Raw genomic sequence first — 15378 nt, 5'->3', positions numbered from 1 at the left:
AAAAAAAAAAAAAAAAAGATTAGAAGGGTACAAGATAAATGGCAAACAATGGTTCCCTATCTTTAGGGAAACAAGTTAGGCAGGAACAATGGGAGAAGAAAGGGAGGATTTTCTTTTTATTTTGTATATTTTTCTGTATGGTTAGTATTTTATACAAGGGATATATGTTTATGGCAAAACCAACAGTTCCTAGGCAAACAGACAAAAACCCTGCATCTACACTGTGCTTTACCATTCCAGAAGCTCTTTCCGTTCCACGATATTTCCTTTGATGCTTATGGTCCGGTGAGGCACAAAGAATAGGGAGCTCTCCCATTGTAAGGGTGAGAAAGGACAAGTGATTTGCCCAAGACCACAAGCAGAAGTGGGACAGAACCCAGTTCCCGTCTCCAATGCCAGCACAAAGCCTAGAAAGCTCTCTTTTCCAGGCAGCCACAGGAAAACCAGGACAATTCTGCCCTAATATCAAGACCCTCAAAGACTTCTGAGATTCAATTCCCTACTTGGGCTACCTGTAAAGATATAAAGAGGCCACCCACCGCTTGGTACCCAAAATGATAAGCAGAGTTTTCTCCTATTGGTTAGCTGAGTAGAAGTCCAGGGTTTTGGGGTGTAGGATGGCTTCTCCATAGGCAGATCCTCCTCTCAAGGGATGGGTGCTGAGTTCCCCACCACAGCATAGAAGCTTCTCACAAAGAGGGGCCATGTCCTTTATAAATTCTAAATGTCACCTAGCACGCAGTTGGCACAAGATAGTAACTAACAAAGAAGAGGTCCCACCCTTCTACTCAAGGCCAGTCAAGGAGACTTAGTCCCCTTCAAGCCTAAGATATCCAACATGATCCAGTCTGCCTGGCTCACTAATTCCCCTCTCTGCTTAACATAAAATGTAGTTTATCACTCCCCACCAAGTTGCCATCTGCAAAGATATGCCACAATACAAGGCACATTCTCACACCCAGGGACAAGGGAGAGAACTCCCTTGTTCTCCCTTCTCTCTACAGGTGTGGTGGCAGGCACCTATAGTCCCAGCTACTCGGGAGGCTGGGACAGGAGAATTGCTTGAACCCAGGAGGCGGAGGTTGCAGTGAGCCGAGATCATGCCACTGCACTCCCAACTGGGCAACAGAGCAAGACTCTCTCAAAAAAAAAAAAAAAAAAAAAAGCTACTGGAAAGCTACTAGTGTGTACTTCACCTCCTCCTTTAACCCATTCCTGATTGCTTAGGGATGTGTTATTAGAACATAAACAGGATGGCCAGGCATGGTGGTTCATGCCTGTAATCTTTGCACTTTGGGAGGCCAAGGCAGGCGGATCACCTGAGGTCAGGAGTTCGAGACAAGCCCGACCAAAATGGCAAAACCCTGTCTCTACTAAAAATACAAAAGTTAGCTGGGCGTGGTGGCACACACCTGTAGTCCCAGCTACTCGGGAGGCTGAGTGTTGCTTGAACCCAGGAGGCGGAGGTTGCAGCGAGCCAAGATCATACCACTGCATTCCACCCTGGGTGACACAGCGAGACTGTCTCAAAAAAAAACAAACAAACAAAAAAAAACATAAAAGGCAAAAAGGGAGACAGCTGAAGCCAAGCACCTGGAAGATGATTTAACCACATGACTGAAATCCTGGAAAATAATTAGTAATGCTATTGCTAACACTATCACCTTTTGTTTATGCAGGACCTTCCTTCCTAAGGGTGCAAAAGGTTTTGCCAGGTAGATTCCATCTTCTTTAATTCCACCGAGGAAGGACTGGGTTGGATCACACAGTAACCAACATTGCTCAGCACTTACTCTATAGTGCCTAAATGCTCAGCCTTCAGTAAAAAAGCTCGCCCCTAAGAAGCTTCAGAGACAGAAGATCTTACTCCTAGTAGGGGAGAGACAGGTTAACAGTCACTTCCAGTACAGCGTGGTTGAGTGCTTTGAGAGCACAGAAAGGCCCCTAGCTGGGACAAGGGTTGAAGGACCAGACAAGGCTGCCATCCAGAGAACTCAGACGTATCTTCCCTATCTGACTATAAACTTGCACTGGAGTATCACCTGGCATTATACACTTAAGAGATCAAAACTTCTGGAAAGAAATTAATTTGGTGTTTGGTAGGAATTGGGGCCCTAAGGACTACCCCCATCAACTACACTAGAAACAAAAAAGCAAAGAATGGATCACGATGCAGCTATCAGCCCCATTTGTGGGAAGCATCCAAGTTAAGCCTGTTCTGTGGCACAAGAAGACCATCAAAGCCCTAAGAAAAGTGGGGCCAAGAAGTCTGGTTTCCTCAATGCCTGGATGTGTTCCATCAGTTTCACCCATTTTTCCGTCCATAAAATACTGGGAAACATGGATACTGACACTCTCCACCCAGTCATCCACTGTGAGCAGCTTTCTGTCTATCCCCAGTCTTAATTACATTATGAATCCACCACCACCAACCTCGCCAGGACTGGAGAAGGCCAGCATATCACGATCATCAAAGGAGTCATCACAAAATAAGAGATGGAGAGGCTGGACATGGTGGCTCACACCTGTAATCCCAGCACTTTGGGAGGCCCAGGCGTGTGGATCACCTGAGGTCAGAAATTCAAGACCAGCCTGGCCAACAAGGTAAAACCCTATCTTCACTAAAAATACAAAAAAATTAGTCAAGCACAGTGGCAGGCATCTGTAATCCCAGCTACTCAGGAGGCCGAGGCAGAAGAATTGCTTGAGCCCGGGAGGTGGAAGATGCCGTGAGCTGAGATCACGCCACTGCACTCTAGCCTGGATGACAGAGCAAGACTCTGTCTCGGGGAAAAAAAGAAAAAAACAAGAGATGGGGAGAAACACCAACAATCTTTGCACAGACTGCTCATTGATGATGTTCCTAATCTCATCTTTTTTACTGCTTTATCACAAGAAAGGAGACTCAGTTTTACTCCCACCTCAAAATGCTCCTGGCTACCAGGCAGAAATCAAAAGGCTTATTTTAGATTTAATAGAACAAAGCCTTTTCCTATTTGCAGAGCTCCAAAATGGGAAATTTATTCATTCAACAAATATTTACCAAGTGTCCTTTATTTATTTATTTTTTTTTTTTTTGAGGTGAAGTCTTGCTCTTGTGCCCCAGGTTGGAGTGCAATGGCGCGATCTCGGCTCACTGCAACCTCCACCTCCTGGGTTCAAGCGATTCTCCTGCCTCAGCCTCCCGAGTAGCTGGGATTACAGGCGCCTACCACCACGCCCGGCTAATTTTTGTATTTTTAGTAGAGATGGGGTTTCACCATGTTGGCCATGCTGGTCTCGAACTCCTGACCTCAGGTGATCCACCTGCCTCGGCCTCCCAAAGTGCTGGGATTGACAGGCGTGAGCCACCGTGCCCAGCCCCAAGTGTCCTTTATATGCCAGGCACCATGATATAAGCTATGAACTCATTACTCCTGCAAAAAAGATATCACCCTTATTTTATTTTATTTTGTTTTGTTTTTAGTTTTCTTAGAGATTAGGTCTGGCTCTGTCACCCATTCCAGAGTGCAGTGGTACAATCATAGCTCACTGCAGCCTCAAACTCCTGGGTTCAAGTGATCCTCCCACCTCAGCCTCCTCCTGAAGGTTAGGACCACAGGCACAAGCCACCATACCCAGCTAAGTTTTGTATGTTTTTTGTAGAGACAGAATCTCATTATGTTGCACAGTCAGTCTGGCTTCAAACTCTTGGCCTCAAGTGATCCTCCTGCCTCAGCCTTCCAAAGTGCTGGGATTTCAGGAGTGAGCTACTACATCCAGCCAACCTCATTTTAGAGACCAAGATGAGACCAAGAATCCTACTGGTTAAGGAACTTGCCTAAAGTTGCAAAGGTGGTGAGTGGCAGAATTAGGATTTAAACCAGGTCGGCCTAGCTCCACAATCAGATTCTTTCACACTATTCATTACCATTCCCACAAACTCCTTTCCACCACATGCTCTCCAAAGTCCCCTGTCTACAGGAGATCAGCCCAGTGAAAGAAACAGACAAGTAAACAGAGACCTCACCAAACAACATGGTAAGTGCCAAAACAGAGGTTCAAAGAAAATGCTGTGGGGGGCCAAGAGGAGGAAAGAAAAGCAGGGGAGGCTTCTCACTGGAGGTGACAAAGGAGCTGGGTCTTAGGGGATGGGCAGTTTTATAGGCAGAGGTGAGCATTACGGACTGAGTGAAGTACACAGGCAAAGAAGATGAAGGTAAATGGATGCCCATGACAGGTTCGGGAGCAGTGAGAAATTTGGGAGCAATGAAGCACAGGACAGATGAGGTAGAGTGGCAGCAACTCAGGCTAATGGTCTGGGTCTGGACCCCAGTATAAGGAGCCTTTTGGCATGCCAAGCTAGACAGTGTGGGCTTTAACTTAAGTAAGGAAGAACCCATGGCATTTCTAAGGGAAGACTTTTTTTTTTTTCTTTGAAATGGAGTCTCGCTCTGTCACCCAGGCTGGAGTACAATTATGCGATCTTGGCTCACTGCAACCTGCACCTCCTGTGTTCAAGCGATTCTCCTGTCTCAGCCTGCTGAGTAGCTGGGATTACAGGCGTGCATCACCACGCCCGGCTAATTTTTGTATTTTTAGTAGAGTCAGGGTTTCACCATGTTCATCAGGCTGGTCTCGAACTCCTGACCTTGTGATCCACCCACCTCAGTCTCCCAAAGTGCTGGGATTACAGGCGTGAGCCACCACGCCCAGCCAGGAAGACTATTGTATAGGAAAATAATTTTGACAGCACCATAGAAGATAAGATTGGCATGAGATGAGACTGCTCACCACATTTTATTCATTCTACATGCACCATAACATCATAAAGCATCTATGGCCGGGCGCAGTGGCTCACGCCTGTAATCCCAGCACTTTGGGAGGCCGAGATGGGCAGATCACGAGGTCAGGAGATCGAGATTTTATTCATTCTACATGCACCATAACATCATAAAGCATCTATGGCCGGGCGCAGTGGCTCACGCCTGTAATCCCAGCACTTTGGGAGGCCGAGATGGGCAGATCACGAGGTCAGGAGATCAAGACCATCCTGGCTAACACGGTGAAACCCCGTCTCGACTAAAAATACAAAAAAAAAATTAGCCGGGTGTGGTGGGCACCTGTGGTCCCAGCTACACGGGAGGCTGAAGCAGGAGAATGATGTGAACCCGGGAGGCAGAACTTGCAGTGAGCGGAGATCCGGCCACTGCACTCCAGCCTGGGCAACAGAGCGAGACTCTGTCTCAAAAAAAAAAAAAAAAAAGGCACCTATTACGGCCCAGCACTGTCCTAAATGCTACAAACACAGTAGTGAATAAGACATAGTCTCTGTTCTCAGGGCACTTAGTCTTATGAGAATCAGACAAGTAAATAGGCAATTATAACACAGCATAAGTATCAGACAGAAGCACAGAAGAAGGGCACTCAAGGGGGCAGGGGTGAGATCCTAAAGGAAGTGACATTTAAACTGAGATGTGAAGGACAAAAAGGAAGGCAAAGGAGTAGCACCAGTGTATGCAAAGATCTAGACGCTAGAATGAGGTCAGTTCAGAGAGCTATTTAAGAGGCTGAATCCAGGTGAGAAATGAAGTTTCCTTCACCCAGAGGTCGTTGGCATTCAAAATATGGTGGTGAGAAGGAAGTAAAGGGATTGGCTTCATAAATTCCTGAATAAGAGGCACTCTGAGAATCGATTTACACAACAAAGAAAACAGTAAAAGGGAAGAATCAGCTCAAAATACATCATCCTTCACCTTGCAACTCCATAGTTTACTAAAATGTGACCCGCATCCAGAAAATTTGAGGACTTCTACCAAAGTACAAAGGTATCATCTTCAGAGATAACACGTTTCAGCACGCTGACTGCCACGCAATGCAAGATAAAGTACACTATCCTAAGATATATGGCTCCCGAGTTCATGGAGTGGGGAGCAATTCGTCTGACAGATACTGTCTGCTTCTCAAAACCACATGTGCCAAACAAATAGGAAAGGTCATCAGAGGGCCAGCGCAGAGTTCCCAGGGAAAGCCCAAGTCCCGAGCCCCCAATTCCCCTGAAATCTAATTAGATGACAGACACGCGCCTACTTCAATGGCAGGGTAGAGTCATTTGTTGAAGAAAAAGAAGGGCCCTGAGGGTGTGTTAAATAGACAGGACATGACTCAGAAGGAGGAGGAGAGTGAGTCTTAAATACAGGGCAAAGGAAAGCTAGTCAATCAAAGCCTGGGCACACCTCTGCCTCAAGGCTACACTGGGCCTCCTGCCTGGCTAAAGGGAGAGACTGAGCACCGCTGCCAGGGCCTTCTTCAAACAACACAGGCTTCTTCGGCAGCACATTTGTTTTCCATTTTCCCCTCTAGCTGAGGGGAGGGAGCTATTTAAAATGCCACTTTTTTTTTTTTTTTTTCTGTGTAGTTTGCTACTTCCTATTTTTACTATTTATTGTTTTAAATTTTATTAATTGCCAGGCGCGGTGGCTCAAGCCTGTAATCCCAGCACTTTGGGAGGCCGAGGCGGGTGGATCACGAGGTCAGGAGATCGAGACCATCCTGGCTAACATGGTGAAACCCCGTCTCTACTAAAAATACAAAAAACTAGCCGGGCGTGGTGGCGGGCGCCTGTAGTCCCAGCTACTCGGAGGCTGAGGCAGGAGAATGGCGTGAACCTGGGAGGCGGAGCTTGCAGTGAGCCGAGATCGCGCCACTGCACTCCAGCCTGGGTGACACAGCGCGAGACTCCGTCTCAAAAAAAATAAATAAATAAATAAATAAATAAATTTTATTAATTTTATTCAGGAAAGACATTAAGTTTTTTTTTGGGGGGGGGGGGGATGTCTTGCTTTTTTTAAAAAAAATTATATCCAGACTATGAATCTAATATTTACTATGGCTAATCAACTGCTCATATCAGTAATCAAAGTTAGAAATGAGCCTTATATGTACATCTACATTAATAAACACACACACCCCTTTAAGGTGTGCTCAGTGTAGATTCTAATGTCAGTCTGCCCACTCAACTCAGGCCCAAGGTCGCATCACATCACCAAGTTGAATCATGAAGACAGCCCAGATTTGGCTGACATGGCACAGAAGCTCCCTCCCCACAGCCCATGCACCAGTTACTAGTTCTGAGAGGAAAGAGGGTTGTGATGAAAAACTCAGCCCCTAAACATTTTTTTAAATAATCAAAAAAGTTTCTACTACAATATGGATATACATTTAACCATCTTGACAAACAAACATGAACCAGGATACAGTCAAACAAACAAGAGACACAAATTGCCACTAGGCATATTTAAGTTAACTTGATATCAACCTAAAGAAAAAAAAGCTCAACTGCTGAAGCTAGATTGCCTAGGTTCAAATCCCGGCTCTGTCACTTACTAGCTGGGTGATCTTAAGCAAATTACTTAACCACTCTGCCTCCATTTTCTCATCTGTAAGACAGGGATAATAAGTTATCTACTTCATATGATTATGAACATTAAATTAATTGGCCAGGCACGATGGCTCATGCCTGTAATCCCAGCACTTTGGGAGGCAGAGGTGGGCAGATCACCTGAGGTCAGGAGTTCAACACCAGCATGACCAATGCGGTGAAACCCCCATCTCTACTAAAAATACAAAAATTAGCCAGACATGGTTGTGGGCACCTGTAATCCCAGCTACCTGGGAGGCTGAGGCAGGAGAATCACTTCAATGTGGGAGGCAGCAGTTGCAGTGAGGAGAGCACCACTGCACTCCAACGTGGGCGACAAGAACGAGACTTCATCTCAAAAAAAAAAGTCAAAAATTAAATCAGTTAATACATGAAAAGCCCTTACAACAATCCTAGGCACAGAATGTGCTCAATAAGCACCATTATTGTTATTATTATCATCATTACTCAACTGCAAAGATAATTGTATAGCCTCACAGCTTCAAACAAGAAATCACTGGCATTTTAACATCGCTTTAAATAGCCTAATGAGGATATTCTCACAACAAAAAAATCTGTATTATCCAAAAGCTCTGCTTCATCTCTTTAACATCAGGCTAGCAGCCCAAACCAATGTAGATGCTATACAGACAGCAGGTTCAACCATGAAGCAGAAATTAGTGCTGAGATCTGACTAGTATAACTAAAACATACTGTCAGGCACTGAGTAAGCATATTAATGTATTAACTAATTTACCCTCGAAACAACCCTATGCGATAGACACTCTTACTACCCACATTTGATTGATAAGAAAACTGAGGCATATAAAGCTATGCAATTAATAAAGGTCACAGAGCTACAAATGGCAAAGTCAGTGCCTTTTTTTTTTTTTTGAGTGGAGTCTCGCTCTGTCTCCTGGCTGGAGTGCAGTGGTGCAATCTCAGCTCACTGCAACCTCCACCGCCCGGGTTCAAGCGATTCTTCTGCCTCAGCCTCCTGAGTAGCTGGGACTACAGACGCGCACCACCACACCCAGCTAATTTTTGTATTTTTAGCAGAGATGGGGTTTCACCTTTTTGGCCAGGATGGTCTCGATCTCTTGACCCCGTGATCCGCCTGCCTCAGACTCCCAAAATGCTAGAATTACAGGAGTGAGCCACTGCACCCGGCCAGTGCTTTCTTTTTTTGTTGTTTCTTGAAGACTGCATCTCTTACGTTGCCCAGGCTGGAATACAATGGGTATTCACAGGTGCCATCATAGTGCACTGCAGTCTCAAACTCCTGGCCTCAAATGCTCCTCCCATCTCAGTCTCCCAAGTAGCTGGGACTACAGGTATGTGCCACCATGCCAGGCTGAGTCAGTGCTATGAACCGTTGTGTGTGTTCACCACACTACCCTTGGGTGACTACAATTATAATTTTCAAGGGGGCATAAATTGTCCTCAGGAAAAGGAGGTTCTCAACCGTCAGAAATGGAGTCACAGCTACATATCATCAGTTCTTCAGATACCTAAAGGTACTGAAGCTGACCTAGTAACAGCGACTTGGGTTGTTCTGTCTGGAGCAAGCCTTTGGTTGGGGGTATAAGTAGAGAGCAGATAGCTAATGAAGAGTGCTAGATCAAACCAGACCTCCCAGTCCACCATGAAGCAATGCTGATCCTGAAGCAGGCTTCAGTAAGAAGGCTACCCCCAACTCTGGCTAGGGCATAACACTCACCAAAGGAAGTGAAGGCCACATTCACTGTGTTCTCTGGCTCCAGTCCCCTTCCTTTCTCTCCAACACCAAATCCACTACCTCTCAGGCCATGCTTAGCTTGGCTAGTGAAACTGATTTTTTCAAAAGTGGTCTGATGGGAAGATTACAGAGGAGAGAAAAAAACTACCAGAAAAGAAAAGAGCAAGTTCCATGATCCTTTCTTTCCATCACCACACTTGTCCAACTGTAAAGCAGCTCTCAAATATTAGGGATCTCAAGGATAGGGAGGTGCTAAACATTACCAGAGCTTTACATCAGTCTGCTTGATCTCTTACCAGAAACTGATCTACATTTTTTCTCCGTAATCCCAACCTGCCTTTCCCTCACCTCTGATACCCCGACCAAAATCCACATCCCCAGAGGAACACTAATGAGCCCTTCTTACCAAAAGAGCAAAAGTAGACACGCAGCGAGAATGAATTCAGGAGTTGGTGACAGCAAGTACCTAAATGGTCAGTGAACGCGATCAGAATTTGTTTTCTCATGACTCCCCACCATCTGTCACCCACAAATCTCCACTTCCAGGCAGGACTCCAAAGTGAAAATGTGATGGGGAAATTGAAGCAGAAACAATGAGCATGTAGGAAACTGCTTGTGACAGGGATGTGTTAAAATCCTTCAGCCTGGTCTCTAGGCCTCTGTCCGGGTTTGCTTGCATAGGTGAAGGCACACAAGGCTTAATTCTACACCAACTCTCAAAAGTCAGCCTGCAATCTACGCCAAACACTAACTTAAGGACCTCAGACAAAGGACAACCTCTATAGAAGAGAGCCCTTCTCAGACCAAATGATTCTTGGCATCACTCTAAGCCCATGCATCCTCCTCCCAGGGAGCATGCCAGCCAGAAACCTGTCACTGGAAGCCACCTTACCCGCTCTGGGGTTGGGCGGGGGCAAGTCGCTATCTCTTCTTCTTTCCAAGTAGGCACTGTAATTTCTTCCAGTCCCTGGGGCACCTGAATCTTCTGCTGAAATTGGGGCAGATGCTGCTACAGGAGCTGTGGAAAGGCTGTTCTAAGCCTAGAAGTGTCATTTGACTGGCTTTAGTTCCCTCCTTAGCAGATCTGCCCGGCATCCTCCAGATCTCTCTTCCTCACTATCCCACTCTACTAGAAAGATCCCTTTCCCCTCTGGCCGGTCAGATACAGTCGGGCCTCTATCCCACGCTCCAGGCTTCTTTATTCGCGGCTAAAGAAATTCTCCTCCAACTTGTGACTCTGCTTCTCCAGGACCCGCACAACACCTACTTCGGGCTGCCCCACCCCAAATCTCCCTCCCCTAGGGCTGCCACTGAACCCTAGGGCCCCGGTCCGCCCCAACTCCTTTTTTCCTCTCCGCCTCGGACCTTACTCCATTCCATCTCCTCTTTTCAACCCTGGAGCCAATACCCCCTTCGCCCCTACTACAGACTAGGGCCCCCGCAATCCCCCCCAACTCTGGCTTCCCCGCCCGACTACTCCAACCCCACAACAAACTTTCCGCCGCTGCCAGCTGCGTTCAGGTCGCCATCTTGCCGCGGGGCAGGCCGGGTAGTGGCCAGGGCCGCGGGAATCCCCACGCACTTAGCGTCCTGCGTCATCGGAGGCGGGGCCACGGGGGCAGGGCCTGGGGTTGGGGAAGTGGCACACTACGTGATGGGGAAAGATGGGGCTCTCTTGAAAGCAGGGGTTGGAGGCTTGGCCACAGAAGGAAGGACGTATCAGGAGCCGGGCAATAGCAGGAAGCGGGGAAAGACTCTAGTACTGAAAGAAAGAAAGAAAAAAAAAAGAATAGGGGAACACAGCTCAAAGATACAGTGGGGCCGGGCGCGGTGGCTTAGGCCTGTAATCCCAGCACTTTGGGAGGCCGAGGCGGGCAGATCACGAGGTCAGGAGATTGAGACCATCCTGGCTAACACGGTGAAACCCCGTCTCTACTAAAAAAATACAAAAAATTAGCCGGGCGTGGTGGCGGGCTCCTGTAGTCCCAGCTACTCGGGAGGCTGAGGCGGGCGTGAACCCGGGAGGCGGAGCTTGCAGTGAGCAGAAATGTGCCACAGAGCGAGACTCCGTCTCAAAAAAAAAAAAAAAGATACAGTGGGAGAGAGAATAGTGCTACTGCTTCCCCGTAATCCAAAGAATAAAACCAGCTTTTCAGTTTGGCATTCAAACATCCGCATGATCCAGCCTCTTCCACCTTCATCAGCCTCATTTTTTGCCTCTCCTGGGGACTTCAGGTTCCCAAATTGTCCTTTGTTTTCAGGACATCGGACCTTAAGATGTCTAATCTCTCTCCTCCTCCCTTGCATCATCAATTCCTCCTACTCCTTCAAATCGTCAGCTCAAATGCCACCTCCTGCAGAAAGCCTTCCCTTTAGTGCTCCTTTTGCTGGGCATCACTAGCAGCTTGTACATAGCTTTATTGTAGCTGTCGTGTGCAGTGTAATTATTTATTTACATGTTATATCACTTTCGCCCTGATGCTTCTTCAGGGCAAAAACTATGTTTGATTTCATCTTCATACTCCCTAGCAGGTGCTTGGTACACAGTAATTGCCTAATGAATAAATGGCATGTTTTCCTCCAATGCACTAAGCATATTTCTGCCTCAGGGTCTCTTAAGTTTGCTGTTCCCCATACCTGGAATGTTTTTCCTCCAAATATTGACTCTCATTTGTGTCTTTGCTCAAGCGTCATCACTTTAGAGAAGCCTTCCTTGGCCACTCAATCTAAATCAGCATCCCTATTCTCCTTTACCCTGCTTTAATGTTTTCATTCATAGTACTTATCATTATCTGACATTATATTAAATATTTATTTGTTTATTGACTGTCTCCCCACTACAAAGCAAACTCCAGAGGTCTGGGATGTTTTCTTGTTCATCACAGCATCCCCAGTGTCTAAAACAATGCCTGGCGTGGTAGGTATTCAATAAATTTTTTTATTCTGTTTGTTTAATTAATTAATTTTTTTGAGACAGGGTCTCAATCTGTTGCCGATGCTAGAGTGTAGTGGCACAATCTCGGCTCACTGCAACCTCTGCCTCCCGGGTTCAAGTGATTCTCCCACCTCAGTTTCCTGTGTAGCTGGGATTACAGGCATATGCCACCACACCCAGCTAACTTTTTGTATTTTTAGTAGAGATGGGGGTTCTACCATGTTGGCCAGGCTGGTCTCGAACTCCTGAGCTCAAGTGATCCACCTTCCTCGGCCTTCCAAAGTGCTAAGATTACAGGCATGAGCCACTGTATATATTTATTGAATGAATAAATGGTATGTAGGTAAGTGATTGACAGATTTTGGAATATACTGGTGGAGAAGAAGGGTTGAAAATACTATAAAATAAGAAAATGCATAGGTGGAAGTTACATGACCTTAAGGCCCCACTTAGCCCTATCAGGAATAGTAGCAAAGATAAGCCCCAGACTCAGCAAAGGAGAGAGTGAGATGAGAATCAGGTGGAATTCTGGAGCTGGGTCCTCAGGCAGCACAGCCATCCTAGGAAAGTCCCAGGGCACCAAGCAGGGCACTTAGAGGAAATGAGGCAGGCTGGAGGCCAGGAGTCTACTCAGACCTAAAGACCTCATCCACCCCAAGCCCAGGCCTCTCTTGGCCAGATGGTTCCGGAGAAGCATCTGTCCCTCCATAAATTATCCAGGGCTCCCTCCAGCCTATCCTCTCTGGTGACAGCCGGAACAATTGTCCAGGAATTCCATCTGCTCCCCTGTCCCTCTCCCCTCCACAGCTCATCAACATTTCAGAGCAGCAAGGTATCCCATTTCCCTGGGCCTAGGGATGGAGCTGGGTCTGCCCCTTGGTGAAGCTGATCTCAAGTACCAACCCCCCATCAACGCACACACACAAAAACCTCAGCAGAGGCTCCCAGATCCCCAGAGGGAGAGGTCAGCCATTTTTATTTCCCATCCCATCTATGCCTTTCTATCCTATACATCTTTTTAAAAATTAATTTAATAAAATTACTCTAAATAAACCAACCTGGCCAACATAGTGAAACCCCTTCTCTATCAAAAACACAAAAATTAGTTGGGCATGGTGGCATGCACCTGTAGTCCCAGCTACTCAGGAGGCTGAGGCAAGAGAATTGTTCGAACCCAGGAGGGGAGGTTGTGGTGAGCCAAGATCGTGCCACTGTGCTCCAGCCTGGGTGACAGAGCAAGACTCCATCTCAAAAACATATATATATATGAGACTTCTGCTGTTTACCAAAAGGTATGTGGCTGAAGGAAGAAATGTAGGAAGCTGGTTTGCTTTTCTAAATAGGTATAATTCCTAGATATCGTTTCAGCCTTTCTAGAAATTGTTTTGGGGTTCACAAGGGGAGAAAGGCTGTTGTACTTTCAATTATAGATTTGAAAAGCAATTCAAGTTTATATTTTGAAACAAAGGAAGTATCAGTTAACATAAACATACCTTTGAAAAGCATGGGAATCACAGTCCTCTAGAGTTTTTAATTATTATTATTATTATTTTTTAAGATGGAGTTTAACTCTTGTTGCCCAGGCTGGAGTGCAATGGCATGACCTCGACTCATTGCAACCTCCACCTCCTGGGTTCAAGTGATTCTCCTGCCTCAGGCTCCCAAGTAGCTGAGATTACAGGTGCCTACAACCATGCCCAGATAATTTTTGTATTTTAGTAGAGACAGGTTTTCACCATGTTGGTCAGGCTGGTCTGAAACTCCTGACCTCAGGTGATCTACCTGCCTTAGCCTCTCAAAGTGCCAGGATTACAGGCATGAGCCACCATGCCCGGCCTATTATTATTACTATTATTTGAAACAGAATCTCGCTCTGTCATCCAGGCTGGAGTGCAGTGGCGCGTTCTCGGCTCATTGCAACCTCCACCTCCCAGGTTCAAGCAATTCTCTGCCTCAGCCTCCCGAGTAGCTGGGATTACAGGTGCCCACCACCATGCCCAGCTAATTTTTGTATTTTTAGTAGAGACGGGGTTTCACCATCTTGACCAGGCTGGTCTTGAACTCCTGACCTTGTGATCCACCTGCCTCGGCCTCCCAAAATGCTGGGATTACAGGCGTGAGCCACCATGCCCGGCCTATTATTATTTTTAATATGGAAGGCTTTACAAATTCATGTGTCATCCTTGCAAAGGGGCCATGCTAATCTTCCCTGAATCATTCCAGTTTTAGTATATGTGCTGCCAAAGCAAGCACAAGTTTTTAACTTTTAACATGTGAAAGATAAAGTTATCTTCATTGTAGCGAGGCTGGTTTACTTCATCATTCCCCCCTCTGTGGATGGACAAACTCACTTGTATACCTAAATATTTCTTAGACCACAATTACATAGTTGTTCACTATCTCTGTGAGAGAACCATGAGGAAAGTGGTAAAAATTAGGGGTCCCTTCTAGCTTTCAGGGTCTTAAGAAATAGCTGCAAGTTGCAGAAGAGTCCGTCTCACTTCATTTTGATGACAATTTTCATATGTTTGGTGTCTATAGGGCTGCAGGTATGCAGGGCCCACCTGCACAAACATGGTCAAGCATTTCTCAAAGCATAATCCACCTGGGTCCAAGGCAGTCCTTTCTGATGATTTAATTTATGTGAATTAGTCACCCTGCTGGGACAGACATGCTTGGTGTGGAGTCCGGGGTTGGCATGACACACTCTACATAGGCAAAAGGGGTCTTGGAATAGAAGCAGTGGACAAAGATAGCAATTTGAGCTTCAGGTATTGAAGGAAATTGCTGGGAAAGAGGAGTCGAAACCTTACTGGGCTCAGCCCCACAGTCATGTGACCTGTTCATTATGACAGCTAGAAAGGCCTTAGGCCATATGCAGTCTTTTTGGTTGCCACTGACATTATCTACTAACAATATGAAGCCATGAGGCTAACTATGTTCCTATTTGTGACTCTGATTTTGTGATGCTGAACCGTGTATACATGGTTGTTATAACAATGATTTTGAAACTTCAAGAGGTGATAACTTAATCTACTTCCCTGGGTTTAAGTTATACACATTTCCTAATTCTTCAGTCTATTAATAGAAGTCCACAGGTGCCAACTTGGTGGATAAGCTTTTATTAGATGTAATGACTTTTTCCTAACTTGGGATGTTGAATTTTATGGAAGTGTAACAAATGTAATTTTAAAGACCTTGAAACTTGGTGAGAACTTGAATTCTTCATATTATTAAAACCATTTGGCCAGACACGGTGTTTCACGCCTGTAATCCCAGCACTTTAGGAGGCCGAGGTGGGCAGAT

The 15378-nt window shown here is 46.0% G+C and overlaps 1 protein-coding gene across 6 annotated transcripts in view; it reads right to left on the bottom strand.

The window, feature by feature from the left end:
• TJAP1 (tight junction associated protein 1 (peripheral)) overlaps positions 1-10737 on the bottom strand; it is a 37381-nt gene extending 26644 nt beyond the window's left edge. For 3 of the 6 annotated variants that reach the window (XM_011986789.1, XM_011986786.1, XM_011986788.1), the window contains exons 1-2: positions 10633-10737; positions 10030-10177 (exon numbers count right to left, since the gene is read on the bottom strand). The gene's annotated coding sequence lies outside the window, so the exon portion shown is untranslated. Of the gene's footprint in view, positions 1-9543; positions 9604-10029; positions 10178-10632 lie in introns of all 6 variants that reach the window. The other 3 variants (XM_011986792.1, XM_011986791.1, XM_011986790.1) reach the window with 2 other exon arrangements.
• Between the last annotated feature and the right edge of the window lie 4641 nt (positions 10738-15378).

This window comes from Mandrillus leucophaeus, unplaced genomic scaffold, assembly GCF_000951045.1.
Source record: "Mandrillus leucophaeus isolate KB7577 unplaced genomic scaffold, Mleu.le_1.0 Scaffold3, whole genome shotgun sequence".
NCBI classification, from domain to species: domain Eukaryota; kingdom Metazoa; phylum Chordata; class Mammalia; order Primates; family Cercopithecidae; genus Mandrillus; species Mandrillus leucophaeus.
Note: the sequence above shows the minus strand (reverse complement) of the source record. Positions and strands in the feature narration are given on the sequence as shown.